At 41.8% G+C, this 26,870-nt stretch overlaps 17 non-coding genes across 17 annotated transcripts; 1 reads left to right on the top strand and 16 right to left on the bottom strand.

The window, feature by feature from the left end:
* Positions 1 to 850: 850 nt before the first annotated feature.
* Positions 851 to 923, top strand: TRNAM-CAU (transfer RNA methionine (anticodon CAU)). The gene has a single exon. It is a non-coding gene; the product is annotated as a tRNA-Met (tRNA).
* Positions 924 to 1,257: 334 nt separating this feature from the next.
* TRNAE-UUC (transfer RNA glutamic acid (anticodon UUC)) lies at positions 1,258 to 1,329 on the bottom strand. The gene has a single exon. It is a non-coding gene; the product is annotated as a tRNA-Glu (tRNA).
* Positions 1,330 to 2,950: 1,621 nt separating this feature from the next.
* TRNAE-UUC (transfer RNA glutamic acid (anticodon UUC)) lies at positions 2,951 to 3,022 on the bottom strand. Its single transcript has one exon. It is a non-coding gene; the product is annotated as a tRNA-Glu (tRNA).
* Positions 3,023 to 4,643: 1,621 nt separating this feature from the next.
* TRNAE-UUC (transfer RNA glutamic acid (anticodon UUC)) lies at positions 4,644 to 4,715 on the bottom strand. The gene has a single exon. It is a non-coding gene; the product is annotated as a tRNA-Glu (tRNA).
* Positions 4,716 to 6,336: 1,621 nt separating this feature from the next.
* On the bottom strand, positions 6,337 to 6,408 carry TRNAE-UUC (transfer RNA glutamic acid (anticodon UUC)). Its single transcript has one exon. It is a non-coding gene; the product is annotated as a tRNA-Glu (tRNA).
* A 1,631-nt stretch (positions 6,409 to 8,039) lies between these two features.
* On the bottom strand, positions 8,040 to 8,111 carry TRNAE-UUC (transfer RNA glutamic acid (anticodon UUC)). The gene has a single exon. It is a non-coding gene; the product is annotated as a tRNA-Glu (tRNA).
* A 1,621-nt stretch (positions 8,112 to 9,732) lies between these two features.
* On the bottom strand, positions 9,733 to 9,804 carry TRNAE-UUC (transfer RNA glutamic acid (anticodon UUC)). The gene has a single exon. It is a non-coding gene; the product is annotated as a tRNA-Glu (tRNA).
* Positions 9,805 to 11,424: 1,620 nt separating this feature from the next.
* TRNAE-UUC (transfer RNA glutamic acid (anticodon UUC)) lies at positions 11,425 to 11,496 on the bottom strand. Its single transcript has one exon. It is a non-coding gene; the product is annotated as a tRNA-Glu (tRNA).
* Positions 11,497 to 13,118: 1,622 nt separating this feature from the next.
* Positions 13,119 to 13,190, bottom strand: TRNAE-UUC (transfer RNA glutamic acid (anticodon UUC)). Its single transcript has one exon. It is a non-coding gene; the product is annotated as a tRNA-Glu (tRNA).
* Positions 13,191 to 14,810: 1,620 nt separating this feature from the next.
* TRNAE-UUC (transfer RNA glutamic acid (anticodon UUC)) lies at positions 14,811 to 14,882 on the bottom strand. Its single transcript has one exon. It is a non-coding gene; the product is annotated as a tRNA-Glu (tRNA).
* Positions 14,883 to 16,503: 1,621 nt separating this feature from the next.
* TRNAE-UUC (transfer RNA glutamic acid (anticodon UUC)) lies at positions 16,504 to 16,575 on the bottom strand. Its single transcript has one exon. It is a non-coding gene; the product is annotated as a tRNA-Glu (tRNA).
* Positions 16,576 to 18,196: 1,621 nt separating this feature from the next.
* Positions 18,197 to 18,268, bottom strand: TRNAE-UUC (transfer RNA glutamic acid (anticodon UUC)). The gene has a single exon. It is a non-coding gene; the product is annotated as a tRNA-Glu (tRNA).
* A 1,621-nt stretch (positions 18,269 to 19,889) lies between these two features.
* Positions 19,890 to 19,961, bottom strand: TRNAE-UUC (transfer RNA glutamic acid (anticodon UUC)). Its single transcript has one exon. It is a non-coding gene; the product is annotated as a tRNA-Glu (tRNA).
* Positions 19,962 to 21,583: 1,622 nt separating this feature from the next.
* Positions 21,584 to 21,655, bottom strand: TRNAE-UUC (transfer RNA glutamic acid (anticodon UUC)). The gene has a single exon. It is a non-coding gene; the product is annotated as a tRNA-Glu (tRNA).
* Positions 21,656 to 23,276: 1,621 nt separating this feature from the next.
* On the bottom strand, positions 23,277 to 23,348 carry TRNAE-UUC (transfer RNA glutamic acid (anticodon UUC)). The gene has a single exon. It is a non-coding gene; the product is annotated as a tRNA-Glu (tRNA).
* A 1,621-nt stretch (positions 23,349 to 24,969) lies between these two features.
* Positions 24,970 to 25,041, bottom strand: TRNAE-UUC (transfer RNA glutamic acid (anticodon UUC)). The gene has a single exon. It is a non-coding gene; the product is annotated as a tRNA-Glu (tRNA).
* Positions 25,042 to 26,662: 1,621 nt separating this feature from the next.
* Positions 26,663 to 26,734, bottom strand: TRNAE-UUC (transfer RNA glutamic acid (anticodon UUC)). The gene has a single exon. It is a non-coding gene; the product is annotated as a tRNA-Glu (tRNA).
* Positions 26,735 to 26,870: the final 136 nt, after the last annotated feature.

Below are 26,870 nucleotides of genomic sequence, written 5' to 3'. Positions count from 1 at the left end.
TAAATATCCAAAAAACCTGGTGGTCTGCATTTTTGGCTGCAAAGAGCAGTTCCAACCTAAACTGATTCTGTCTGCAAGGCACGTGTTGGCTTTGGAATGTGGACACTAGTCCCCAAAAAAAAGTCTCTCCCATAGCAGGAATCGAACCAGTCAACCAGGAATACTAACTAAGTCTTTCTCCACATGGTGTAAGCAGTACAGTAAACAGCAAGACAGGTGTAAAAAAAAAAAAAAAAAAAAGAAAAAAAGAGTGTTTTGCTTTGAATACAAAACATCAACATTACAAGAGCTGAAACACGCTACATGGTCAAGGTTTTTGGCACGTCAGTTGAATAATTTGAAGATCATGAGTTTTTTGCTCACACGTGGCATCCTCCTTTTCTCAAGAGATTTTGTCACTAACTCTGAACTTTCCAATTCAGTTCTAAACTGTTTCCGATTAGAAAGAACATGGGAGCCCTAATGACAGACAGGACACATGGCTTGTTGAGTCCCTTGACACTTTTGTGTAAAACTGTGTAGTTGAAAAAGGCTTAAGCTATGAAACAAAAGGAAATCTTTTGCAAAAGTCATAATGCATCGCCAATGTTAAGTATTTTTGTTGCAAAGTGAAAATCTACCAGAAACATTTTTGATTGAAAAACACGTGTCAGTCTTTGAATGGTGGCAGTAGCTAAGATAAAGATGCATTCCCATACCGGGAGTCAAACCCGGGCCACCTGGGTGAGAGCCAGGAATCCTAACCGCTAGACCATATGGGAAAAGATGCTCTAATGTCTCAGTGACATTATGAAAAAAAAAAGTTTTCTGCTATGCACAATAAACTTCTGCAGATCTGCAGGTACAGCTTGCCTCGTTAGCGCAGTAGGTAGCGTGTCAGTCTCATAATCTGAAGGTCGTGAGTTCGAGCCTCACACGAGGCACTGTTCCCTCCTTTTCTCGAGAGATTTTGTCACCAACTTAGAACTTTTCCATTCAATTCTACAACTTTTTCCATTAGAAAGGAAATGGGAATCCAAATAACTTACCGGACCCATGAGTTGTTGAGTCCCTTGACACTTTAGTGTAAAAAGGGGTGGTTGAGAATGAGTTGAGCTACGAATCCAAATTGAATCTTGTGTGAAGGGTTAGAATGAAGTGCCAAAACGCGGGCGTTCAGCATTTTTGCCTGAAAAAAACAAATCCTACTTGAAATACGTTTGACTAAAAAACACGCGTCAGTTTTTGAATGTTGGCAGCGGTGCAGAAAAGGACACGTTCCCATACCAGGAGTCGAACCCAGGCCGCCTGGGTGAAAACCAGGAATCCTAACCGCTAGACCATATGGGAGAAGATGTACTGCCAGCTCACTTACAATATGAAAAAAAAGAGGTGTACTGCTTTGCACAAGCAACTTCCGCAGATTATTACGTGCATTTTGCCTCGTTAGCGCAGCAGGTAGCGCGTCAGTCTCGTAATCTGAAGGTCATGAGTTCGATTCTCACATGGGGCACTGGTACCGTGTTTCCTTAACTGATTTTGCAACCATCTTGGCTAGAGAGTCACAGCTCTTTTCCATTCAGTAGCAAAATATCACCAATTGATGGAAGGGGAGCTCCAATGACAAACAGGGATAAAGGCTTGTTGAGTCCCTTAACACCCAGGAATTAAAAGTGAGAGATATGAATGGTTTGAGATATGACATCAAATAAGCTTTTGTGCAAATAAATATCCAAAAAACCTGGTGGTCTGCATTTTTGGCTGCAAAGAGCAGTTCCAACCTAAACTGATTCTGTCTGCAAGGCACGTGTTGGCTTTGGAATGTGGACACTAGTCCCCAAAAAAAAGTCTCTCCCATAGCAGGAATCGAACCAGTCAACCAGGAATACTAACTAAGTCTTTCTCCACATGGTGTAAGCAGTACAGTAAACAGCAAGACAGGTGTAAAAAAAAAAAAAAAAAGAGTGTTTTGCTTTGAATACAAAACATCAACATTACAAGAGCTGAAACACGCTACATGGTCAAGGTTTTTGGCACGTCAGTTGAATAATTTGAAGATCATGAGTTTTTTGCTCACACGTGGCATCCTCCTTTTCTCAAGAGATTTTGTCACTAACTCTGAACTTTCCAATTCAGTTCTAAACTGTTTCCGATTAGAAAGAACATGGGAGCCCTAATGACAGACAGGACACATGGCTTGTTGAGTCCCTTGACACTTTTGTGTAAAACTGTGTAGTTGAAAAAGGCTTAAGCTATGAAACAAAAGGAAATCTTTTGCAAAAGTCATAATGCATCGCCAATGTTAAGTATTTTTGTTGCAAAGTGAAAATCTACCAGAAACATTTTTGATTGAAAAACACGTGTCAGTCTTTGAATGGTGGCAGTAGCTAAGATAAAGATGCATTCCCATACCGGGAGTCAAACTCGGGCCACCTGGGTGAGAGCCAGGAATCCTAACCGCTAGACCATATGGGAAAAGATGCTCTAATGTCTCAGTGACATTATGAAAAAAAAAAGTTTTCTGCTATGCACAATAAACTTCTGCAGATCTGCAGGTACAGCTTGCCTCGTTAGCGCAGTAGGTAGCGTGTCAGTCTCATAATCTGAAGGTCGTGAGTTCGAGCCTCACACGGGGCACTGTTCCCTCATTTTCTCGAGAGATTTTGTCACCAACTTAGAACTTTTCCATTCAATTCTACAACTTTTTCCATTAGAAAGGAAATGGGAATCCAAATAACTTACCGGACCCATGAGTTGTTGAGTCCCTTGACACTTTAGTGTAAAAAGGGGTGGTTGAGAATGAGTTGAGCTACGAATCCAAATTGAATCTTGTGTGAAGGGTTAGAATGAAGTGCCAAAACGAGGGCGTTCAGCATTTTTGCCTGAAAAAAACAAATCCTACTTGAAATACGTTTGACTAAAAAACACGCGTCAGTTTTTGAATGTTGGCAGCGGTGCAGAAAAGGACGCGTTCCCATACCAGGAGTCGAACCCAGGCCGCCTGGGTGAAAACCAGGAATCCTAACCGCTAGACCATATGGGAGAAGATGTACTGCCAGCTCACTTACAATATGAAAAAAAAGAGGTGTACTGCTTTGCACAAGCAACTTCCGCAGATTATTACGTGCATTTTGCCTCGTTAGCGCAGCAGGTAGCGCGTCAGTCTCGTAATCTGAAGGTCATGAGTTCGATTCTCACATGGGGCACTGGTACCGTGTTTCCTTAACTGATTTTGCAACCATCTTGGCTAGAGAGTCACAGCTCTTTTCCATTCAGTAGCAAAATATCACCAATTGATGGAAGGGGAGCTCCAATGACAAACAGGGATAAAGGCTTGTTGAGTCCCTTAACACCCAGGAATTAAAAGTGAGAGATATGAATGGTTTGAGATATGACATCAAATAAGCTTTTGTGCAAATAAATATCCAAAAAACCTGGTGGTCTGCATTTTTGGCTGCAAAGAGCAGTTCCAACCTAAACTGATTCTGTCTGCAAGGCACGTGTTGGCTTTGGAATGTGGACACTAGTCCCCAAAAAAAAGTCTCTCCCATAGCAGGAATCGAACCAGTCAACCAGGAATACTAACTAAGTCTTTCTCCACATGGTGTAAGCAGTACAGTAAACAGCAAGACAGGTGTAAAAAAAAAAAAAAAAAGAGTGTTTTGCTTTGAATACAAAACATCAACATTACAAGAGCTGAAACACGCTACATGGTCAAGGTTTTTGGCACGTCAGTTGAATAATTTGAAGATCATGAGTTTTTTGCTCACACGTGGCATCCTCCTTTTCTCAAGAGATTTTGTCACTAACTCTGAACTTTCCAATTCAGTTCTAAACTGTTTCCGATTAGAAAGAACATGGGAGCCCTAATGACAGACAGGACACATGGCTTGTTGAGTCCCTTGACACTTTTGTGTAAAACTGTGTAGTTGAAAAAGGCTTAAGCTATGAAACAAAAGGAAATCTTTTGCAAAAGTCATAATGCATCGCCAATGTTAAGTATTTTTGTTGCAAAGTGAAAATCTACCAGAAACATTTTTGATTGAAAAACACGTGTCAGTCTTTGAATGGTGGCAGTAGCTAAGATAAAGATGCATTCCCATACCGGGAGTCAAACCCGGGCCACCTGGGTGAGAGCCAGGAATCCTAACCGCTAGACCATATGGGAAAAGATGCTCTAATGTCTCAGTGACATTATGAAAAAAAAAAGTTTTCTGCTATGCACAATAAACTTCTGCAGGTCTGCAGGTACAGCTTGCCTCGTTAGCGCAGTAGGTAGCGTGTCAGTCTCATAATCTGAAGGTCGTGAGTTCGAGCCTCACACGGGGCACTGTTCCCTCCTTTTCTCGAGAGATTTTGTCACCAACTTAGAACTTTTCCATTCAATTCTACAACTTTTTCCATTAGAAAGGAAATGGGAATCCAAATAACTTACCGGACCCATGAGTTGTTGAGTCCCTTGACACTTTAGTGTAAAAAGGGGTGGTTGAGAATGAGTTGAGCTACGAATCCAAATTGAATCTTGTGTGAAGGGTTAGAATGAAGTGCCAAAACGAGGGCGTTCAGCATTTTTGCCTGAAAAAAACAAATCCTACTTGAAATACGTTTGACTAAAAAACACGCGTCAGTTTTTGAATGTTGGCAGCGGTGCAGAAAAGGACGCGTTCCCATACCAGGAGTCGAACCCAGGCCGCCTGGGTGAAAACCAGGAATCCTAACCGCTAGACCATATGGGAGAAGATGTACTGCCAGCTCACTTACAATATGAAAAAAAAGAGGTGTACTGCTTTGCACAAGCAACTTCCGCAGATTATTACGTGCATTTTGCCTCGTTAGCGCAGCAGGTAGCGCGTCAGTCTCGTAATCTGAAGGTCATGAGTTCGATTCTCACATGGGGCACTGGTACCGTGTTTCCTTAACTGATTTTGCAACCATCTTGGCTAGAGAGTCACAGCTCTTTTCCATTCAGTAGCAAAATATCACCAATTGATGGAAGGGGAGCTCCAATGACAAACAGGGATAAAGGCTTGTTGAGTCCCTTAACACCCAGGAATTAAAAGTGAGAGATATGAATGGTTTGAGATATGACATCAAATAAGCTTTTGTGCAAATAAATATCCAAAAAACCTGGTGGTCTGCATTTTTGGCTGCAAAGAGCAGTTCCAACCTAAACTGATTCTGTCTGCAAGGCACGTGTTGGCTTTGGAATGTGGACACTAGTCCCCAAAAAAAAGTCTCTCCCATAGCAGGAATCGAACCAGTCAACCAGGAATACTAACTAAGTCTTTCTCCACATGGTGTAAGCAGTACAGTAAACAGCAAGACAGGTGTAAAAAAAAAAAAAAAAAGAGTGTTTTGCTTTGAATACAAAACATCAACATTACAAGAGCTGAAACACGCTACATGGTCAAGGTTTTTGGCACGTCAGTTGAATAATTTGAAGATCATGAGTTTTTTGCTCACACGTGGCATCCTCCTTTTCTCAAGAGATTTTGTCACTAACTCTGAACTTTCCAATTCAGTTCTAAACTGTTTCCGATTAGAAAGAACATGGGAGCCCTAATGACAGACAGGACACATGGCTTGTTGAGTCCCTTGACACTTTTGTGTAAAACTGTGTAGTTGAAAAAGGCTTAAGCTATGAAACAAAAGGAAATCTTTTGCAAAAGTCATAATGCATCGCCAATGTTAAGTATTTTTGTTGCAAAGTGAAAATCTACCAGAAACATTTTTGATTGAAAAACACGTGTCAGTCTTTGAATGGTGGCAGTAGCTAAGATAAAGATGCATTCCCATACCGGGAGTCAAACCCGGGCCACCTGGGTGAGAGCCAGGAATCCTAACCGCTAGACCATATGGGAAAAGATGCTCTAATGTCTCAGTGACATTATGAAAAAAAAAAGTTTTCTGCTATGCACAATAAACTTCTGCAGATCTGCAGGTACAGCTTGCCTCGTTAGCGCAGTAGGTAGCGTGTCAGTCTCATAATCTGAAGGTCGTGAGTTCGAGCCTCACACGGGGCACTGTTCCCTCCTTTTCTCGAGAGATTTTGTCACCAACTTAGAACTTTTCCATTCAATTCTACAACTTTTTCCATTAGAAAGGAAATGGGAATCCAAATAACTTACCGGACCCATGAGTTGTTGAGTCCCTTGACACTTTAGTGTAAAAAGGGGTGGTTGAGAATGAGTTGAGCTACGAATCCAAATTGAATCTTGTGTGAAGGGTTAGAATGAAGTGCCAAAACGAGGGCGTTCAGCATTTTTGCCTGAAAAAAACAAATCCTACTTGAAATACGTTTGACTAAAAAACACGCGTCAGTTTTTGAATGTTGGCAGCGGTGCAGAAAAGGACGCGTTCCCATACCAGGAGTCGAACCCAGGCCGCCTGGGTGAAAACCAGGAATCCTAACCGCTAGACCATATGGGAGAAGATGTACTGCCAGCTCACTTACAATATGAAAAAAAAGAGGTGTACTGCTTTGCACAAGCAACTTCCGCAGATTATTACGTGCATTTTGCCTCGTTAGCGCAGCAGGTAGCGCGTCAGTCTCGTAATCTGAAGGTCATGAGTTCGATTCTCACATGGGGCACTGGTACCGTGTTTCCTTAACTGATTTTGCAACCATCTTGGCTAGAGAGTCACAGCTCTTTTCCATTCAGTAGCAAAATATCACCAATTGATGGAAGGGGAGCTCCAATGACAAACAGGGATAAAGGCTTGTTGAGTCCCTTAACACCCAGGAATTAAAAGTGAGAGATATGAATGGTTTGAGATATGACATCAAATAAGCTTTTGTGCAAATAAATATCCAAAAAACCTGGTGGTCTGCATTTTTGGCTGCAAAGAGCAGTTCCAACCTAAACTGATTCTGTCTGCAAGGCACGTGTTGGCTTTGGAATGTGGACACTAGTCCCCAAAAAAAAGTCTCTCCCATAGCAGGAATCGAACCAGTCAACCAGGAATACTAACTAAGTCTTTCTCCACATGGTGTAAGCAGTACAGTAAACAGCAAGACAGGTGTAAAAAAAAAAAAAAAAAAAAAAAAAAAGAGTGTTTTGCTTTGAATACAAAACATCAACATTACAAGAGCTGAAACACGCTACATGGTCAAGGTTTTTGGCACGTCAGTTGAATAATTTGAAGATCATGAGTTTTTTGCTCACACGTGGCATCCTCCTTTTCTCAAGAGATTTTGTCACTAACTCTGAACTTTCCAATTCAGTTCTAAACTGTTTCCGATTAGAAAGAACATGGGAGCCCTAATGACAGACAGGACACATGGCTTGTTGAGTCCCTTGACACTTTTGTGTAAAACTGTGTAGTTGAAAAAGGCTTAAGCTATGAAACAAAAGGAAATCTTTTGCAAAAGTCATAATGCATCGCCAATGTTAAGTATTTTTGTTGCAAAGTGAAAATCTACCAGAAACATTTTTGATTGAAAAACACGTGTCAGTCTTTGAATGGTGGCAGTAGCTAAGATAAAGATGCATTCCCATACCGGGAGTCAAACCCGGGCCACCTGGGTGAGAGCCAGGAATCCTAACCGCTAGACCATATGGGAAAAGATGCTCTAATGTCTCAGTGACATTATGAAAAAAAAAAGTTTTCTGCTATGCACAATAAACTTCTGCAGATCTGCAGGTACAGCTTGCCTCGTTAGCGCAGTAGGTAGCGTGTCAGTCTCATAATCTGAAAGTCGTGAGTTCGAGCCTCACACGGGGCACTGTTCCCTCCTTTTCTCGAGAGATTTTGTCACCAACTTAGAACTTTTCCATTCAATTCTACAACTTTTTCCATTAGAAAGGAAATGGGAATCCAAATAACTTACCGGACCCATGAGTTGTTGAGTCCCTTGACACTTTAGTGTAAAAAGGGGTGGTTGAGAATGAGTTGAGCTACGAATCCAAATTGAATCTTGTGTGAAGGGTCAGAATGAAGTGCCAAAATGCGGGCGTTCAGCATTTTTGCCTGAAAAAAACAAATCCTACTTGAAATACGTTTGACTAAAAAACACGCGTCAGTTTTTGAATGTTGGCAGCGGTGCAGAAAAGGATGCGTTCCCATACCAGGAGTCGAACCCAGGCCGCCTGGGTGAAAACCAGGAATCCTAACCGCTAGACCATATGGGAGAAGATGTACTGCCAGCTCACTTACAATATGAAAAAAAAGAGGTGTACTGCTTTGCACAAGCAACTTCCGCAGATTATTACGTGCATTTTGCCTCGTTAGCGCAGCAGGTAGCGCGTCAGTCTCGTAATCTGAAGGTCATGAGTTCGATTCTCACATGGGGCACTGGTACCGTGTTTCCTTAACTGATTTTGCAACCATCTTGGCTAGAGAGTCACAGCTCTTTTCCATTCAGTAGCAAAATATCACCAATTGATGGAAGGGGAGCTCCAATGACAAACAGGGATAAAGGCTTGTTGAGTCCCTTAACACCCAGGAATTAAAAGTGAGAGATATGAATGGTTTGAGATATGACATCAAATAAGCTTTTGTGCAAATAAATATCCAAAAAACCTGGTGGTCTGCATTTTTGGCTGCAAAGAGCAGTTCCAACCTAAACTGATTCTGTCTGCAAGGCACGTGTGGGCTTTGGAATGTGGACACTAGTCCCCAAAAAAAAGTCTCTCCCATAGCAGGAATCGAACCAGTCAACCAGGAATACTAACTAAGTCTTTCTCCACATGGTGTAAGCAGTACAGTAAACAGCAAGACAGGTGTAAAAAAAAAAAAAAAAAGAGTGTTTTGCTTTGAATACAAAACATCAACATTACAAGAGCTGAAACACGCTACATGGTCAAGGTTTTTGGCACGTCAGTTGAATAATTTGAAGATCATGAGTTTTTTGCTCACACGTGGCATCCTCCTTTTCTCAAGAGATTTTGTCACTAACTCTGAACTTTCCAATTCAGTTCTAAACTGTTTCCGATTAGAAAGAACATGGGAGCCCTAATGACAGACAGGACACATGGCTTGTTGAGTCCCTTGACACTTTTGTGTAAAACTGTGTAGTTGAAAAAGGCTTAAGCTATGAAACAAAAGGAAATCTTTTGCAAAAGTCATAATGCATCGCCAATGTTAAGTATTTTTGTTGCAAAGTGAAAATCTACCAGAAACATTTTTGATTGAAAAACACGTGTCAGTCTTTGAATGGTGGCAGTAGCTAAGATAAAGATGCATTCCCATACCGGGAGTCAAACCCGGGCCACCTGGGTGAGAGCCAGGAATCCTAACCGCTAGACCATATGGGAAAAGATGCTCTAATGTCTCAGTGACATTATGAAAAAAAAAAGTTTTCTGCTATGCACAATAAACTTCTGCAGATCTGCAGGTACAGCTTGCCTCGTTAGCGCAGTAGGTAGCGTGTCAGTCTCATAATCTGAAGGTCGTGAGTTCGAGCCTCACACGGGGCACTGTTCCCTCCTTTTCTCGAGAGATTTTGTCACCAACTTAGAACTTTTCCATTCAATTCTACAACTTTTTCCATTAGAAAGGAAATGGGAATCCAAATAACTTACCGGACCCATGAGTTGTTGAGTCCCTTGACACTTTAGTGTAAAAAGGGGTGGTTGAGAATGAGTTGAGCTACGAATCCAAATTGAATCTTGTGTGAAGGGTCAGAATGAAGTGCCAAAACGCGGGCGTTCAGCATTTTTGCCTGAAAAAAACAAATCCTACTTGAAATACGTTTGACTAAAAAACACGCGTCAGTTTTTGAATGTTGGCAGCGGTGCAGAAAAGGATGCGTTCCCATACCAGGAGTCGAACCCAGGCCGCCTGGGTGAAAACCAGGAATCCTAACCGCTAGACCATATGGGAGAAGACGTACTGCCAGCTCACTTACAATATGAAAAAAAAGAGGTGTACTGCTTTGCACAAGCAACTTCCGCAGATTATTACGTGCATTTTGCCTCGTTAGCGCAGCAGGTAGCGCGTCAGTCTCGTAATCTGAAGGTCATGAGTTCGATTCTCACATGGGGCACTGGTACCGTGTTTCCTTAACTGATTTTGCAACCATCTTGGCTAGAGAGTCACAGCTCTTTTCCATTCAGTAGCAAAATATCACCAATTGATGGAAGGGGAGCTCCAATGACAAACAGGGATAAAGGCTTGTTGAGTCCCTTAACACCCAGGAATTAAAAGTGAGAGATATGAATGGTTTGAGATATGACATCAAATAAGCTTTTGTGCAAATAAATATCCAAAAAACCTGGTGGTCTGCATTTTTGGCTGCAAAGAGCAGTTCCAACCTAAACTGATTCTGTCTGCAAGGCACGTGTTGGCTTTGGAATGTGGACACTAGTCCCCAAAAAAAAGTCTCTCCCATAGCAGGAATCGAACCAGTCAACCAGGAATACTAACTAAGTCTTTCTCCACATGGTGTAAGCAGTACAGTAAACAGCAAGACAGGTGTAAAAAAAAAAAAAAAAAAGTGTTTTGCTTTGAATACAAAACATCAACATTACAAGAGCTGAAACACGCTACATGGTCAAGGTTTTTGGCACGTCAGTTGAATAATTTGAAGATCATGAGTTTTTTGCTCACACGTGGCATCCTCCTTTTCTCAAGAGATTTTGTCACTAACTCTGAACTTTCCAATTCAGTTCTAAACTGTTTCCGATTAGAAAGAACATGGGAGCCCTAATGACAGACAGGACACATGGCTTGTTGAGTCCCTTGACACTTTTGTGTAAAACTGTGTAGTTGAAAAAGGCTTAAGCTATGAAACAAAAGGAAATCTTTTGCAAAAGTCATAATGCATCGCCAATGTTAAGTATTTTTGTTGCAAAGTGAAAATCTACCAGAAACATTTTTGATTGAAAAACACGTGTCAGTCTTTGAATGGTGGCAGTAGCTAAGATAAAGATGCATTCCCATACCGGGAGTCAAACCCGGGCCACCTGGGTGAGAGCCAGGAATCCTAACCGCTAGACCATATGGGAAAAGATGCTCTAATGTCTCAGTGACATTATGAAAAAAAAAAGTTTTCTGCTATGCACAATAAACTTCTGCAGATCTGCAGGTACAGCTTGCCTCGTTAGCGCAGTAGGTAGCGTGTCAGTCTCATAATCTGAAGGTCGTGAGTTCGAGCCTCACACGGGGCACTGTTCCCTCCTTTTCTCGAGAGATTTTGTCACCAACTTAGAACTTTTCCATTCAATTCTACAACTTTTTCCATTAGAAAGGAAATGGGAATCCAAATAACTTACCGGACCCATGAGTTGTTGAGTCCCTTGACACTTTAGTGTAAAAAGGGGTGGTTGAGAATGAGTTGAGCTACGAATCCAAATTGAATCTTGTGTGAAGGGTCAGAATGAAGTGCCAAAACGCGGGCGTTCAGCATTTTTGCCTGAAAAAAACAAATCCTACTTGAAATACGTTTGACTAAAAAACACGCGTCAGTTTTTGAATGCTGGCAGCGGTGCAGAAAAGGATGCGTTCCCATACCAGGAGTCGAACCCAGGCCGCCTGGGTGAAAACCAGGAATCCTAACCGCTAGACCATATGGGAGAAGATGTACTGCCAGCTCACTTACAATATGAAAAAAAAGAGGTGTATTGCTTTGCACAAGCAACTTCCGCAGATTATTACGTGCATTTTGCCTCGTTAGCGCAGCAGGTAGCGCGTCAGTCTCGTAATCTGAAGGTCATGAGTTCGATTCTCACATGGGGCACTGGTACCGTGTTTCCTTAACTGATTTTGCAACCATCTTGGCTAGAGAGTCACAGCTCTTTTCCATTCAGTAGCAAAATATCACCAATTGATGGAAGGGGAGCTCCAATGACAAACAGGGATAAAGGCTTGTTGAGTCCCTTAACACCCAGGAATTAAAAGTGAGAGATATGAATGGTTTGAGATATGACATCAAATAAGCTTTTGTGCAAATAAATATCCAAAAAACCTGGTGGTCTGCATTTTTGGCTGCAAAGAGCAGTTCCAACCTAAACTGATTCTGTCTGCAAGGCACGTGTTGGCTTTGGAATGTGGACACTAGTCCCCAAAAAAAAGTCTCTCCCATAGCAGGAATCGAACCAGTCAACCAGGAATACTAACTAAGTCTTTCTCCACATTGTGTATGCAGTACAGTAAACAGCAAGACAGGTGTAAAAAAAAAAAAAAAAAGAGTGTTTTGCTTTGAATACAAAACATCAACATTACAAGAGCTGAAACACGCTACATGGTCAAGGTTTTTGGCACGTCAGTTGAATAATTTGAAGATCATGAGTTTTTTGCTCACACGTGGCATCCTCCTTTTCTCAAGAGATTTTGTCACTAACTCTGAACTTTCCAATTCAGTTCTAAACTGTTTCCGATTAGAAAGAACATGGGAGCCCTAATGACAGACAGGACACATGGCTTGTTGAGTCCCTTGACACTTTTGTGTAAAACTGTGTAGTTGAAAAAGGCTTAAGCTATGAAACAAAAGGAAATCTTTTGCAAAAGTCATAATGCATCGCCAATGTTAAGTATTTTTGTTGCAAAGTGAAAATCTACCAGAAACATTTTTGATTGAAAAACACGTGTCAGTCTTTGAATGGTGGCAGTAGCTAAGATAAAGATGCATTCCCATACCGGGAGTCAAACCCGGGCCACCTGGGTGAGAGCCAGGAATCCTAACCACTAGACCATATGGGAAAAGATGCTCTAATGTCTCAGTGACATTATGAAAAAAAAAAGTTTTCTGCTATGCACAATAAACTTCTGCAGATCTGCAGGTACAGCTTGCCTCGTTAGCGCAGTAGGTAGCGTGTCAGTCTCATAATCTGAAGGTCGTGAGTTCGAGCCTCACACGGGGCACTGTTCCCTCCTTTTCTCGAGAGATTTTGTCACCAACTTAGAACTTTTAGATTCAATTCTACAACTTTTTCCATTAGAAAGGAAATGGGAATCCAAATAACTTACCAGACTCATGAGTTGTTGAGTCCCTTGACACTTTAGTGTAAAAAGGGGTGGTTGAGAATGAGTTGAGCTACGAATCCAAATTGAATCTTGTGTGAAGGGTCAGAATGAAGTGCCAAAACGCGGGCGTTCAGCATTTTCTGCCTGAAAAAAACAAATCCTACTTGATATACGTTTGACTAAAAAACACGCGTCAGTTTTTGAATGTTGGCAGCGGTGCAGAAAAGGATGCGTTCCCATACCAGGAGTCGAACCCAGGCCGCCTGGGTGAAAACCAGGAATCCTAACCGCTAGACCATATGGGAGAAGATGTACTGCCAGCTCACTTACAATATGAAAAAAAAGAGGTGTACTGCTTTGCACAAGCAACTTCCGCAGATTATTACGTGCATTTTGCCTCGTTAGCGCAGCAGGTAGCGCGTCAGTCTCGTAATCTGAAGGTCATGAGTTCGATTCTCACATGGGGCACTGGTACCGTGTTTCCTTAACTGATTTTGCAACCATCTTGGCTAGAGAGTCACAGCTCTTTTCCATTCAGTAGCAAAATATCACCAATTGATGGAAGGGGAGCTCCAATGACAAACAGGGATAAAGGCTTGTTGAGTCCCTTAACACCCAGGAATTAAAAGTGAGAGATATGAATGGTTTGAGATATGACATCAAATAAGCTTTTGTGCAAATAAATATCCAAACAACCTGGTGGTCTGCATTTTTGGCTGCAAAGAGCAGTTCCAACCTAAACTGATTCTGTCTGCAAGGCACGTGTTGGCTTTGGAATGTGGACACTAGTCCCCAAAAAAAAGTCTCTCCCATAGCAGGAATCGAACCAGTCAACCAGGAATACTAACTAAGTCTTTCTCCACATGGTGTAAGCAGTACAGTAAACAGCAAGACAGGTGTAAAAAAAAAAAAAAAAGAGTGTTTTGCTTTGAATACAAAACATCAACATTACAAGAGCTGAAACACGCTACATGGTCAAGGTTTTTGGCACGTCAGTTGAATAATTTGAAGATCATGAGTTTTTTGCTCACACGTGGCATCCTCCTTTTCTCAAGAGATTTTGTCACTAACTCTGAACTTTCCAATTCAGTTCTAAACTGTTTCCGATTAGAAAGAACATGGGAGCCCTAATGACAGACAGGACACATGGCTTGTTGAGTCCCTTGACACTTTTGTGTAAAACTGTGTAGTTGAAAAAGGCTTAAGCTATGAAACAAAAGGAAATCTTTTGCAAAAGTCATAATGCATCGCCAATGTTAAGTATTTTTGTTGCAAAGTGAAAATCTACCAGAAACATTTTTGATTGAAAAACACGTGTCAGTCTTTGAATGGTGGCAGTAGCTAAGATAAAGATGCATTCCCATACCGGGAGTCAAACCCGGGCCACCTGGGTGAGAGCCAGGAATCCTAACCGCTAGACCATATGGGAAAAGATGCTCTAATGTCTCAGTGACATTATGAAAAAAAAAAGTTTTCTGCTATGCACAATAAACTTCTGCAGATCTGCAGGTACAGCTTGCCTCGTTAGCGCAGTAGGTAGCGTGTCAGTCTCATAATCTGAAGGTCGTGAGTTCGAGCCTCACACGGGGCACTGTTCCCTCCTTTTCTCGAGAGATTTTGTCACCAACTTAGAACTTTTCCATTCAATTCTACAACTTTTTCCATTAGAAAGGAAATGGGAATCCAAATAACTTACCGGACCCATGAGTTGTTGAGTCCCTTGACACTTTAGTGTAAAAAGGGGTGGTTGAGAATGAGTTGAGCTACGAATCCAAATTGAATCTTGTGTGAAGGGTCAGAATGAAGTGCCAAAACGCGGGCGTTCAGCATTTTTGCCTGAAAAAAACAAATCCTACTTGAAATACGTTTGACTAAAAAACACGCGTCAGTTTTTGAATGTTGGCAGCGGTGCAGAAAAGGATGCGTTCCCATACCAGGAGTCGAACCCAGGCCGCCTGGGTGAAAACCAGGAATCCTAACCGCTAGACCATATGGGAGAAGATGTACTGCCAGCTCACTTACAATATGAAAAAAAAGAGGTGTACTGCTTTGCACAAGCAACTTCCGCAGATTATTACGTGCATTTTGCCTCGTTAGCGCAGCAGGTAGCGCGTCAGTCTCGTAATCTGAAGGTCATGAGTTCGATTCTCACATGGGGCACTGGTACCGTGTTTCCTTAACTGATTTTGCAACCATCTTGGCTAGAGAGTCACAGCTCTTTTCCATTCAGTAGCAAAATATCACCAATTGATGGAAGGGGAGCTCCAATGACAAACAGGGATAAAGGCTTGTTGAGTCCCTTAACACCCAGGAATTAAAAGTGAGAGATATGAATGGTTTGAGATATGACATCAAATAAGCTTTTGTGCAAATAAATATCCAAACAACCTGGTGGTCTGCATTTTTGGCTGCAAAGAGCAGTTCCAACCTAAACTGATTCTGTCTGCAAGGCACGTGTTGGCTTTGGAATGTGGACACTAGTCCCCAAAAAAAAGTCTCTCCCATAGCAGGAATCGAACCAGTCAACCAGGAATACTAACTAAGTCTTTCTCCACATGGTGTAAGCAGTACAGTAAACAGCAAGACAGGTGTAAAAAAAAAAATAAAAAGAGTGTTTTGCTTTGAATACAAAACATCAACATTACAAGAGCTGAAACACGCTACATGGTCAAGGTTTTTGGCACGTCAGTTGAATAATTTGAAGATCATGAGTTTTTTGCTCACACGTGGCATCCTCCTTTTCTCAAGAGATTTTGTCACTAACTCTGAACTTTCCAATTCAGTTCTAAACTGTTTCCGATTAGAAAGAACATGGGAGCCCTAATGACAGACAGGACACATGGCTTGTTGAGTCCCTTGACACTTTTGTGTAAAACTGTGTAGTTGAAAAAGGCTTAAGCTATGAAACAAAAGGAAATCTTTTGCAAAAGTCATAATGCATCGCCAATGTTAAGTATTTTTGTTGCAAAGTGAAAATCTACCAGAAACATTTTTGATTGAAAAACACGTGTCAGTCTTTGAATGGTGGCAGTAGCTAAGATAAAGATGCATTCCCATACCGGGAGTCAAACCCGGGCCACCTGGGTGAGAGCCAGGAATCCTAACCGCTAGACCATATGGGAAAAGATGCTCTAATGTCTCAGTGACATTATGAAAAAAAAAAGTTTTCTGCTATGCACAATAAACTTCTGCAGATCTGCAGGTACAGCTTGCCTCGTTAGCGCAGTAGGTAGCGTGTCAGTCTCATAATCTGAAGGTCGTGAGTTCGAGCCTCACACGGGGCACTGTTCCCTCCTTTTCTCGAGAGATTTTGTCACCAACTTAGAACTTTTCCATTCAATTCTACAACTTTTTCCATTAGAAAGGAAATGGGAATCCAAATAACTTACCGGACCCATGAGTTGTTGAGTCCCTTGACACTTTAGTGTAAAAAGGGGTGGTTGAGAATGAGTTGAGCTACGAATCCAAATTGAATCTTGTGTGAAGGGTCAGAATGAAGTGCCAAAACGCGGGCGTTCAGCATTTTTGCCTGAAAAAAACAAATCCTACTTGAAATACGTTTGACTAAAAAACACGCGTCAGTTTTTGAATGTTGGCAGCGGTGCAGAAAAGGATGCGTTCCCATACCAGGAGTCGAACCCAGGCCGCCTGGGTGAAAACCAGGAATCCTAACCGCTAGACCATATGGGAGAAGATGTACTGCCAGCTCACTTACAATATGAAAAAAAAGAGGTGTACTGCTTTGCACAAGCAACTTCCGCAGATTATTACGTGCATTTTGCCTCGTTAGCGCAGCAGGTAGCGCGTCAGTCTCGTAATCTGAAGGTCATGAGTTCGATTCTCACATGGGGCACTGGTACCGTGTTTCCTTAACTGATTTTGCAACCATCTTGGCTAGAGAGTCACAGCTCTTTTCCATTCAGTAGCAAAATATCACCAATTGATGGAAGGGGAGCTCCAATGACAAACAGGGATAAAGGCTTGTTGAGTCCCTTAACACCCAGGAATTAAAAGTGAGAGATATGAATGGTTTGAGATATGACATCAAATAAGCTTTTGTGCAAATAAATATCCAAAAAACCTGGTGGTCTGCATTTTTGGCTGCAAAGAGCAGTTCCAACCTAAACTGATTCTGTCTGCAAGGCACGTGTTGGCTTTGGAATGTGGACACTAGTCCCCAAAAAAAAGTCTCTCCCATAGCAGGAATCGAACCAGTCAACCAGGAATACTAACTAAGTCTTTCTCCACATGGTGTAAGCAGTACAGTAAACAGCAAGACAGGTGTAAAAAAAAAAAAAAAAAGAGTGTTTTGCTTTGAATACAAAACATCAACATTACAAGAGCTGAAACACGCTACATGGTCAAGGTTTTTGGCACGTCAGTTGAATAATTTGAAGATCATGAGTTTTTTGCTCACACGTGGCATCCTCCTTTTCTCAAGAGATTTTGTCACTAACTCTGAACTTTCCAATTCAGTTCTAAACTGTTTCCGATTAGAAAGAACATGGGAGCCCTAATGACAGACAGGACACATGGCTTGTTGAGTCCCTTGACACTTTTGTGTAAAACTGTGTAGTTGAAAAAGGCTTAAGCTATGAAACAAAAGGAAATCTTTTGCAAAAGTCATAATGCATCGCCAATGTTAAGTATTTTTGTTGCAAAGTGAAAATCTACCAGAAACATTTTTGATTGAAAAACACGTGTCAGTCTTTGAATGGTGGCAGTAGCTAAGATAAAGATGCATTCCCATACCGGGAGTCAAACCCGGGCCACCTGGGTGAGAGCCAGGAATCCTAACCGCTAGACCATATGGGAAAAGATGCTCTAATGTCTCAGTGACATTATGAAAAAAAAAAGTTTTCTGCTATGCACAATAAACTTCTGCAGATCTGCAGGTACAGCTTGCCTCGTTAGCGCAGTAGGTAGCGTGTCAGTCTCATAATCTGAAGGTCGTGAGTTCGAGCCTCACACGGGGCACTGTTCCCTCCTTTTCTCGAGAGATTTTGTCACCAACTTAGAACTTTTCCATTCAATTCTACAACTTTTTCCATTAGAAAGGAAATGGGAATCCAAATAACTTACCGGACCCATGAGTTGTTGAGTCCCTTGACACTTTAGTGTAAAAAGGGGTGGTTGAGAATGAGTTGAGCTACGAATCCAAATTGAATCTTGTGTGAAGGGTCAGAATGAAGTGCCAAAACGCGGGCGTTCAGCATTTTTGCCTGAAAAAAACAAATCCTACTTGAAATACGTTTGACTAAAAAACACGCGTCAGTTTTTGAATGTTGGCAGCGGTGCAGAAAAGGATGCGTTCCCATACCAGGAGTCGAACCCAGGCCGCCTGGGTGAAAACCAGGAATCCTAACCGCTAGACCATATGGGAGAAGATGTACTGCCAGCTCACTTACAATATGAAAAAAAAGAGGTGTACTGCTTTGCACAAGCAACTTCCGCAGATTATTACGTGCATTTTGCCTCGTTAGCGCAGCAGGTAGCGCGTCAGTCTCGTAATCTGAAGGTCATGAGTTCGATTCTCACATGGGGCACTGGTACCGTGTTTCCTTAACTGATTTTGCAACCATCTTGGCTAGAGAGTCACAGCTCTTTTCCATTCAGTAGCAAAATATCACCAATTGATGGAAGGGGAGCTCCAATGACAAACAGGGATAAAGGCTTGTTGAGTCCCTTAACACCCAGGAATTAAAAGTGAGAGATATGAATGGTTTGAGATATGACATCAAATAAGCTTTTGTGCAAATAAATATCCAAAAAACCTGGTGGTCTGCATTTTTGGCTGCAAAGAGCAGTTCCAACCTAAACTGATTCTGTCTGCAAGGCACGTGTTGGCTTTGGAATGTGGACACTAGTCCCCAAAAAAAAGTCTCTCCCATAGCAGGAATTGAACCAGTCAACCAGGAATACTAACTAAGTCTTTCTCCACATGGTGTAAGCAGTACAGTAAACAGCAAGACAGGTGTAAAAAAAAAAAAAAAAAGAGTGTTTTGCTTTGAATACAAAACATCAACATTACAAGAGCTGAAACACGCTACATGGTCAAGGTTTTTGGCACGTCAGTTGAATAATTTGAAGATCATGAGTTTTTTGCTCACACGTGGCATCCTCCTTTTCTCAAGAGATTTTGTCACTAACTCTGAACTTTCCAATTCAGTTCTAAACTGTTTCCGATTAGAAAGAACATGGGAGCCCTAATGACAGACAGGACACATGGCTTGTTGAGTCCCTTGACACTTTTGTGTAAAACTGTGTAGTTGAAAAAGGCTTAAGCTATGAAACAAAAGGAAATCTTTTGCAAAAGTCATAATGCATCGCCAATGTTAAGTATTTTTGTTGCAAAGTGAAAATCTACCAGAAACATTTTTGATTGAAAAACACGTGTCAGTCTTTGAATGGTGGCAGTAGCTAAGATAAAGATGCATTCCCATACCAGGAGTCAAACCCGGGCCACCTGGGTGAGAGCCAGGAATCCTAACCGCTAGACCATATGGGAAAAGATGCTCTAATGTCTCAGTGACATTATGAAAAAAAAAAGTTTTCTGCTATGCACAATAAACTTCTGCAGATCTGCAGGTACAGCTTGCCTCGTTAGCGCAGTAGGTAGCGTGTCAGTCTCATAATCTGAAGGTCGTGAGTTCGAGCCTCACACGGGGCACTGTTCCCTCCTTTTCTCGAGAGATTTTGTCACCAACTTAGAACTTTTCCATTCAATTCTACAACTTTTTCCATTAGAAAGGAAATGGGAATCCAAATAACTTACCGGACCCATGAGTTGTTGAGTCCCTTGACACTTTAGTGTAAAAAGGGGTGGTTGAGAATGAGTTGAGCTACGAATCCAAATTGAATCTTGTGTGAAGGGTCAGAATGAAGTGCCAAAACGCGGGCGTTCAGCATTTTTGCCTGAAAAAAACAAATCCTACTTGAAATACGTTTGACTAAAAAACACGCGTCAGTTTTTGAATGTTGGCAGCGGTGCAGAAAAGGATGCGTTCCCATACCAGGAGTCGAACCCAGGCCGCCTGGGTGAAAACCAGGAATCCTAACCGCTAGACCATATGGGAGAAGATGTACTGCCAGCTCACTTACAATATGAAAAAAAAGAGGTGTACTGCTTTGCACAAGCAACTTCCGCAGATTATTACGTGCATTTTGCCTCGTTAGCGCAGCAGGTAGCGCGTCAGTCTCGTAATCTGAAGGTCATGAGTTCGATTCTCACATGGGGCACTGGTACCGTGTTTCCTTAACTGATTTTGCAACCATCTTGGCTAGAGAGTCACAGCTCTTTTCCATTCAGTAGCAAAATATCACCAATTGATGGAAGGGGAGCTCCAATGACAAACAGGGATAAAGGCTTGTTGAGTCCCTTAACACCCAGGAATTAAAAGTGAGAGATATGAATGGTTTGAGATATGACATCAAATAAGCTTTTGTGCAAATAAATATCCAAACAACCTGGTGGTCTGCATTTTTGGCTGCAAAGAGCAGTTCCAACCTAAACTGATTCTGTCTGCAAGGCACGTGTTGGCTTTGGAATGTGGACACTAGTCCCCAAAAAAAAGTCTCTCCCATAGCAGGAATCGAACCAGTCAACCAGGAATACTAACTAAGTCTTTCTCCACATGGTGTAAGCAGTACAGTAAACAGCAAGACAGGTGTAAAAAAAAAAAAAAAAAAGAGTGTTTTGCTTTGAATACAAAACATCAACATTACAAGAGCTGAAACACGCTACATGGTCAAGGTTTTTGGCACGTCAGTTGAATAATTTGAAGATCATGAGTTTTTTGCTCACACGTGGCATCCTCCTTTTCTCAAGAGATTTTGTCACTAACTCTGAACTTTCCAATTCAGTTCTAAACTGTTTCCGATTAGAAAGAACATGGGAGCCCTAATGACAGACAGGACACATGGCTTGTTGAGTCCCTTGACACTTTTGTGTAAAACTGTGTAGTTGAAAAAGGCTTAAGCTATGAAACAAAAGGAAATCTTTTGCAAAAGTCATAATGCATCGCCAATGTTAAGTATTTTTGTTGCAAAGTGAAAATCTACCAGAAACATTTTTGATTGAAAAACACGTGTCAGTCTTTGAATGGTGGCAGTAGCTAAGATAAAGATGCATTCCCATACCGGGAGTCAAACCCCGGCCACCTGGGTGAGAGCCAGGAATCCTAACCGCTAGACCATATGGGAAAAGATGCTCTAATGTCTCAGTGACATTATGAAAAAAAAAAGTTTTCTGCTATGCACAATAAACTTCTGCAGATCTGCAGGTACAGCTTGCCTCGTTAGCGCAGTAGGTAGCGTGTCAGTCTCATAATCTGAATGTCGTGAGTTCGAGCCTCACACGGGGCACTGTTCCCTCCTTTTCTCGAGAGATTTTGTCACCAACTTAGAACTTTTCCATTCAATTCTACAACATTTTCCATTAGAAAGGAAATGGGAATCCAAATAACTTACCGGACCCATGAGTTGTTGAGTCCCTTGACACTTTAGTGTAAAAAGGGGTGGTTGAGAATGAGTTGAGCTACGAATCCAAATTGAATCTTGTGTGAAGGGTCAGAATGAAGTGCCAAAACGCGGGCGTTCAGCATTTTTGCCTGAAAAAAACAAATCCTACTTGAAATACGTTTGACTAAAAAACACGCGTCAGTTTTTGAATGTTGGCAGCGGTGCAGAAAAGGATGCGTTCCCATACCAGGAGTCGAACCCAGGCCGCCTGGGTGAAAACCAGGAATCCTAACCGCTAGACCATATGGGAGAAGATGTACTGCCAGCTCACTTACAATATGAAAAAAAAGAGGTGTACTGCTTTGCACAAGCAACTTCCGCAGATTATTACGTGCATTTTGCCTCGTTAGCGCAGCAGGTAGCGCGTCAGTCTCGTAATCTGAAGGTCATGAGTTCGATTCTCACATGGGGCACTGGTACCGTGTTTCCTTAACTGATTTTGCAACCATCTTGGCTAGAGAGTCACAGCTCTTTTCCATTCAGTAGCAAAATATCACCAATTGATGGAAGGGGAGCTCCAATGACAAACAGGGATAAAGGCTTGTTGAGTCCCTTAACACCCAGGAATTAAAAGTGAGAGATATGAATGGTTTGAGATATGACATCAAATAAGCTTTTGTGCAAATAAATATCCAAACAACCTGGTGGTCTGCATTTTTGGCTGCAAAGAGCAGTTCCAACCTAAACTGATTCTGTCTGCAAGGCACGTGTTGGCTTTGGAATGTGGACACTAGTCCCCAAAAAAAAGTCTCTCCCATAGCAGGAATCGAACCAGTCAACCAGGAATACTAACTAAGTCTTTCTCCACATGGTGTAAGCAGTACAGTAAACAGCAAGACAGGTGTAAAAAAAAAAAAAAAAAGAGTGTTTTGCTTTGAATACAAAACATCAACATTACAAGAGCTGAAACACGCTACATGGTCAAGGTTTTTGGCACGTCAGTTGAATAATTTGAAGATCATGAGTTTTTTGCTCACACGTGGCATCCTCCTTTTCTCAAGAGATTTTGTCACTAACTCTGAACTTTCCAATTCAGTTCTAAACTGTTTCCGATTAGAAAGAACATGGGAGCCCTAATGACAGACAGGACACATGGCTTGTTGAGTCCCTTGACACTTTTGTGTAAAACTGTGTAGTTGAAAAAGGCTTAAGCTATGAAACAAAAGGAAATCTTTTGCAAAAGTCATAATGCATCGCCAATGTTAAGTATTTTTGTTGCAAAGTGAAAATCTACCAGAAACATTTTTGATTGAAAAACACGTGTCAGTCTTTGAATGGTGGCAGTAGCTAAGATAAAGATGCATTCCCATACCGGGAGTCAAACCCGGGCCACCTGGGTGAGAGCCAGGAATCCTAACCGCTAGACCATATGGGAAAAGATGCTCTAATGTCTCAGTGACATTATGAAAAAAAAAAGTTTTCTGCTATGCACAATAAACTTCTGCAGATCTGCAGGTACAGCTTGCCTCGTTAGCGCAGTAGGTAGCGTGTCAGTCTCATAATCTGAAGGTCGTGAGTTCGAGCCTCACACGGGGCACTGTTCCCTCCTTTTCTCGAGAGATTTTGTCACCAACTTAGAACTTTTCCATTCAATTCTACAACTTTTTCCATTAGAAAGGAAATGGGAATCCAAATAACTTACCGGACCCATGAGTTGTTGAGTCCCTTGACACTTTAGTGTAAAAAGGGGTGGTTGAGAATGAGTTGAGCTACGAATCCAAATTGAATCTTGTGTGAAGGGTCAGAATGAAGTGCCAAAACGCGGGCGTTCAGCATTTTTGCCTGAAAAAAACAAATCCTACTTGAAATACGTTTGACTAAAAAACACGCGTCAGTTTTTGAATGTTGGCAGCGGTGCAGAAAAGGATGCGTTCCCATACCAGGAGTCGAACCCAGGCCGCCTGGGTGAAAACCAGGAATCCTAACCGCTAGACCATATGGGAGAAGATGTACTGCCAGCTCACTTACAATATGAAAAAAAAGAGGTGTACTGCTTTGCACAAGCAACTTCCGCAGATTATTACGTGCATTTTGCCTCGTTAGCGCAGCAGGTAGCGCGTCAGTCTCGTAATCTGAAGGTCATGAGTTCGATTCTCACATGGGGCACTGGTACCGTGTTTCCTTAACTGATTTTGCAACCATCTTGGCTAGAGAGTCACAGCTCTTTTCCATTCAGTAGCAAAATATCACCAATTGATGGAAGGGGAGCTCCAATGACAAACAGGGATAAAGGCTTGTTGAGTCCCTTAACACCCAGGAATTAAAAGTGAGAGATATGAATGGTTTGAGATATGACATCAAATAAGCTTTTGTGCAAATAAATATCCAAAAAACCTGGTGGTCTGCATTTTTGGCTGCAAAGAGCAGTTCCAACCTAAACTGATTCTGTCTGCAAGGCACGTGTTGGCTTTGGAATGTGGACACTAGTCCCCAAAAAAAAGTCTCTCCCATAGCAGGAATCGAACCAGTCAACCAGGAATACTAACTAAGTCTTTCTCCACATGGTGTAAGCAGTACAGTAAACAGCAAGACAGGTGTAAAAAAAAAAAAAAAAAGAGTGTTTTGCTTTGAATACAAAACATCAACATTACAAGAGCTGAAACACGCTACATGGTCAAGGTTTTTGGCACGTCAGTTGAATAATTTGAAGATCATGAGTTTTTTGCTCACACGTGGCATCCTCCTTTTCTCAAGAGATTTTGTCACTAACTCTGAACTTTCCAATTCAGTTCTAAACTGTTTCCGATTAGAAAGAACATGGGAGCCCTAATGACAGACAGGACACATGGCTTGTTGAGTCCCTTGACACTTTTGTGTAAAACTGTGTAGTTGAAAAAGGCTTAAGCTATGAAACAAAAGGAAATCTTTTGCAAAAGTCATAATGCATCGCCAATGTTAAGTATTTTTGTTGCAAAGTGAAAATCTACCAGAAACATTTTTGATTGAAAAACACGTGTCAGTCTTTGAATGGTGGCAGTAGCTAAGATAAAGATGCATTCCCATACCGGGAGTCAAACCCGGGCCACCTGGGTGAGAGCCAGGAATCCTAACCGCTAGACCATATGGGAAAAGATGCTCTAATGTCTCAGTGACATTATGAAAAAAAAAAGTTTTCTGCTATGCACAATAAACTTCTGCAGATCTGCAGGTACAGCTTGCCTCGTTAGCGCAGTAGGTAGCGTGTCAGTCTCATAATCTGAAGGTCGTGAGTTCGAGCCTCACACGGGGCACTGTTCCCTCCTTTTCTCGAGAGATTTTGTCACCAACTTAGAACTTTTCCATTCAATTCTACAACTTTTTCCATTAGAAAGGAAATGGGAATCCAAATAACTTACCGGACCCATGAGTTGTTGAGTCCCTTGACACTTTAGTGTAAAAAGGGGTGGTTGAGAATGAGTTGAGCTACGAATCCAAATTGAATCTTGTGTGAAGGGTCAGAATGAAGTGCCAAAACGCGGGCGTTCAGCATTTTTGCCTGAAAAAAACAAATCCTACTTGAAATACGTTTGACTAAAAAACACGCGTCAGTTTTTGAATGTTGGCAGCGGTGCAGAAAAGGATGCGTTCCCATACCAGGAGTCGAACCCAGGCCGCCTGGGTGAAAACCAGGAATCCTAACCGCTAGACCATATGGGAGAAGATGTACTGCCAGCTCACTTACAATATGAAAAAAAAGAGGTGTACTGCTTTGCACAAGCAACTTCCGCAGATTATTACGTGCATTTTGCCTCGTTAGCGCAGCAGGTAGCGCGTCAGTCTCGTAATCTGAAGGTCATGAGTTCGATTCTCACATGGGGCACTGGTACCGTGTTTCCTTAACTGATTTTGCAACCATCTTGGCTAGAGAGTCACAGCTCTTTTCCATTCAGTAGCAAAATATCACCAATTGATGGAAGGGGAGCTCCAATGACAAACAGGGATAAAGGCTTGTTGAGTCCCTTAACACCCAGGAATTAAAAGTGAGAGATATGAATGGTTTGAGATATGACATCAAATAAGCTTTTGTGCAAATAAATATCCAAACAACCTGGTGGTCTGCATTTTTGGCTGCAAAGAGCAGTTCCAACCTAAACTGATTCTGTCTGCAAGGCACGTGTTGGCTTTGGAATGTGGACACTAGTCCCCAAAAAAAAGTCTCTCCCATAGCAGGAATCGAACCAGTCAACCAGGAATACTAACTAAGTCTTTCTCCACATGGTGTAAGCAGTACAGTAAACAGCAAGACAGGTGTAAAAAAAAAAAAAAAAAGAGTGTTTTGCTTTGAATACAAAACATCAACATTACAAGAGCTGAAACACGCTACATGGTCAAGGTTTTTGGCACGTCAGTTGAATAATTTGAAGATCATGAGTTTTTTGCTCACACGTGGCATCCTCCTTTTCTCAAGAGATTTTGTCACTAACTCTGAACTTTCCAATTCAGTTCTAAACTGTTTCCGATTAGAAAGAACATGGGAGCCCTAATGACAGACAGGACACATGGCTTGTTGAGTCCCTTGACACTTTTGTGTAAAACTGTGTAGTTGAAAAAGGCTTAAGCTATGAAACAAAAGGAAATCTTTTGCAAAAGTCATAATGCATCGCCAATGTTAAGTATTTTTGTTGCAAAGTGAAAATCTACCAGAAACATTTTTGATTGAAAAACACGTGTCAGTCTTTGAATGGTGGCAGTAGCTAAGATAAAGATGCATTCCCATACCGGGAGTCAAACCCCGGCCACCTGGGTGAGAGCCAGGAATCCTAACCGCTAGACCATATGGGAAAAGATGCTCTAATGTCTCAGTGACATTATGAAAAAAAAAAGTTTTCTGCTATGCACAATAAACTTCTGCAGATCTGCAGGTACAGCTTGCCTCGTTAGCGCAGTAGGTAGCGTGTCAGTCTCATAATCTGAATGTCGTGAGTTCGAGCCTCACACGGGGCACTGTTCCCTCCTTTTCTCGAGAGATTTTGTCACCAACTTAGAACTTTTCCATTCAATTCTACAACATTTTCCATTAGAAAGGAAATGGGAATCCAAATAACTTACCGGACCCATGAGTTGTTGAGTCCCTTGACACTTTAGTGTAAAAAGGGGTGGTTGAGAATGAGTTGAGCTACGAATCCAAATTGAATCTTGTGTGAAGGGTCAGAATGAAGTGCCAAAACGCGGGCGTTCAGCATTTTTGCCTGAAAAAAACAAATCCTACTTGAAATACGTTTGACTAAAAAACACGCGTCAGTTTTTGAATGTTGGCAGCGGTGCAGAAAAGGATGCGTTCCCATACCAGGAGTCGAACCCAGGCCGCCTGGGTGAAAACCAGGAATCCTAACCGCTAGACCATATGGGAGAAGATGTACTGCCAGCTCACTTACAATATGAAAAAAAAGAGGTGTACTGCTTTGCACAAGCAACTTCCGCAGATTATTACGTGCATTTTGCCTCGTTAGCGCAGCAGGTAGCGCGTCAGTCTCGTAATCTGAAGG

This window comes from Phyllobates terribilis, unplaced genomic scaffold (assembly GCF_046119375.1).
Source record: "Phyllobates terribilis strain yellow unplaced genomic scaffold, ASM4611937v1 Scaffold_11__3_contigs__length_659146591, whole genome shotgun sequence".
Taxonomy (NCBI): Eukaryota; Metazoa; Chordata; class Amphibia; order Anura; family Dendrobatidae; genus Phyllobates; species Phyllobates terribilis.
Note: the sequence above shows the minus strand (reverse complement) of the source record. Positions and strands in the feature narration are given on the sequence as shown.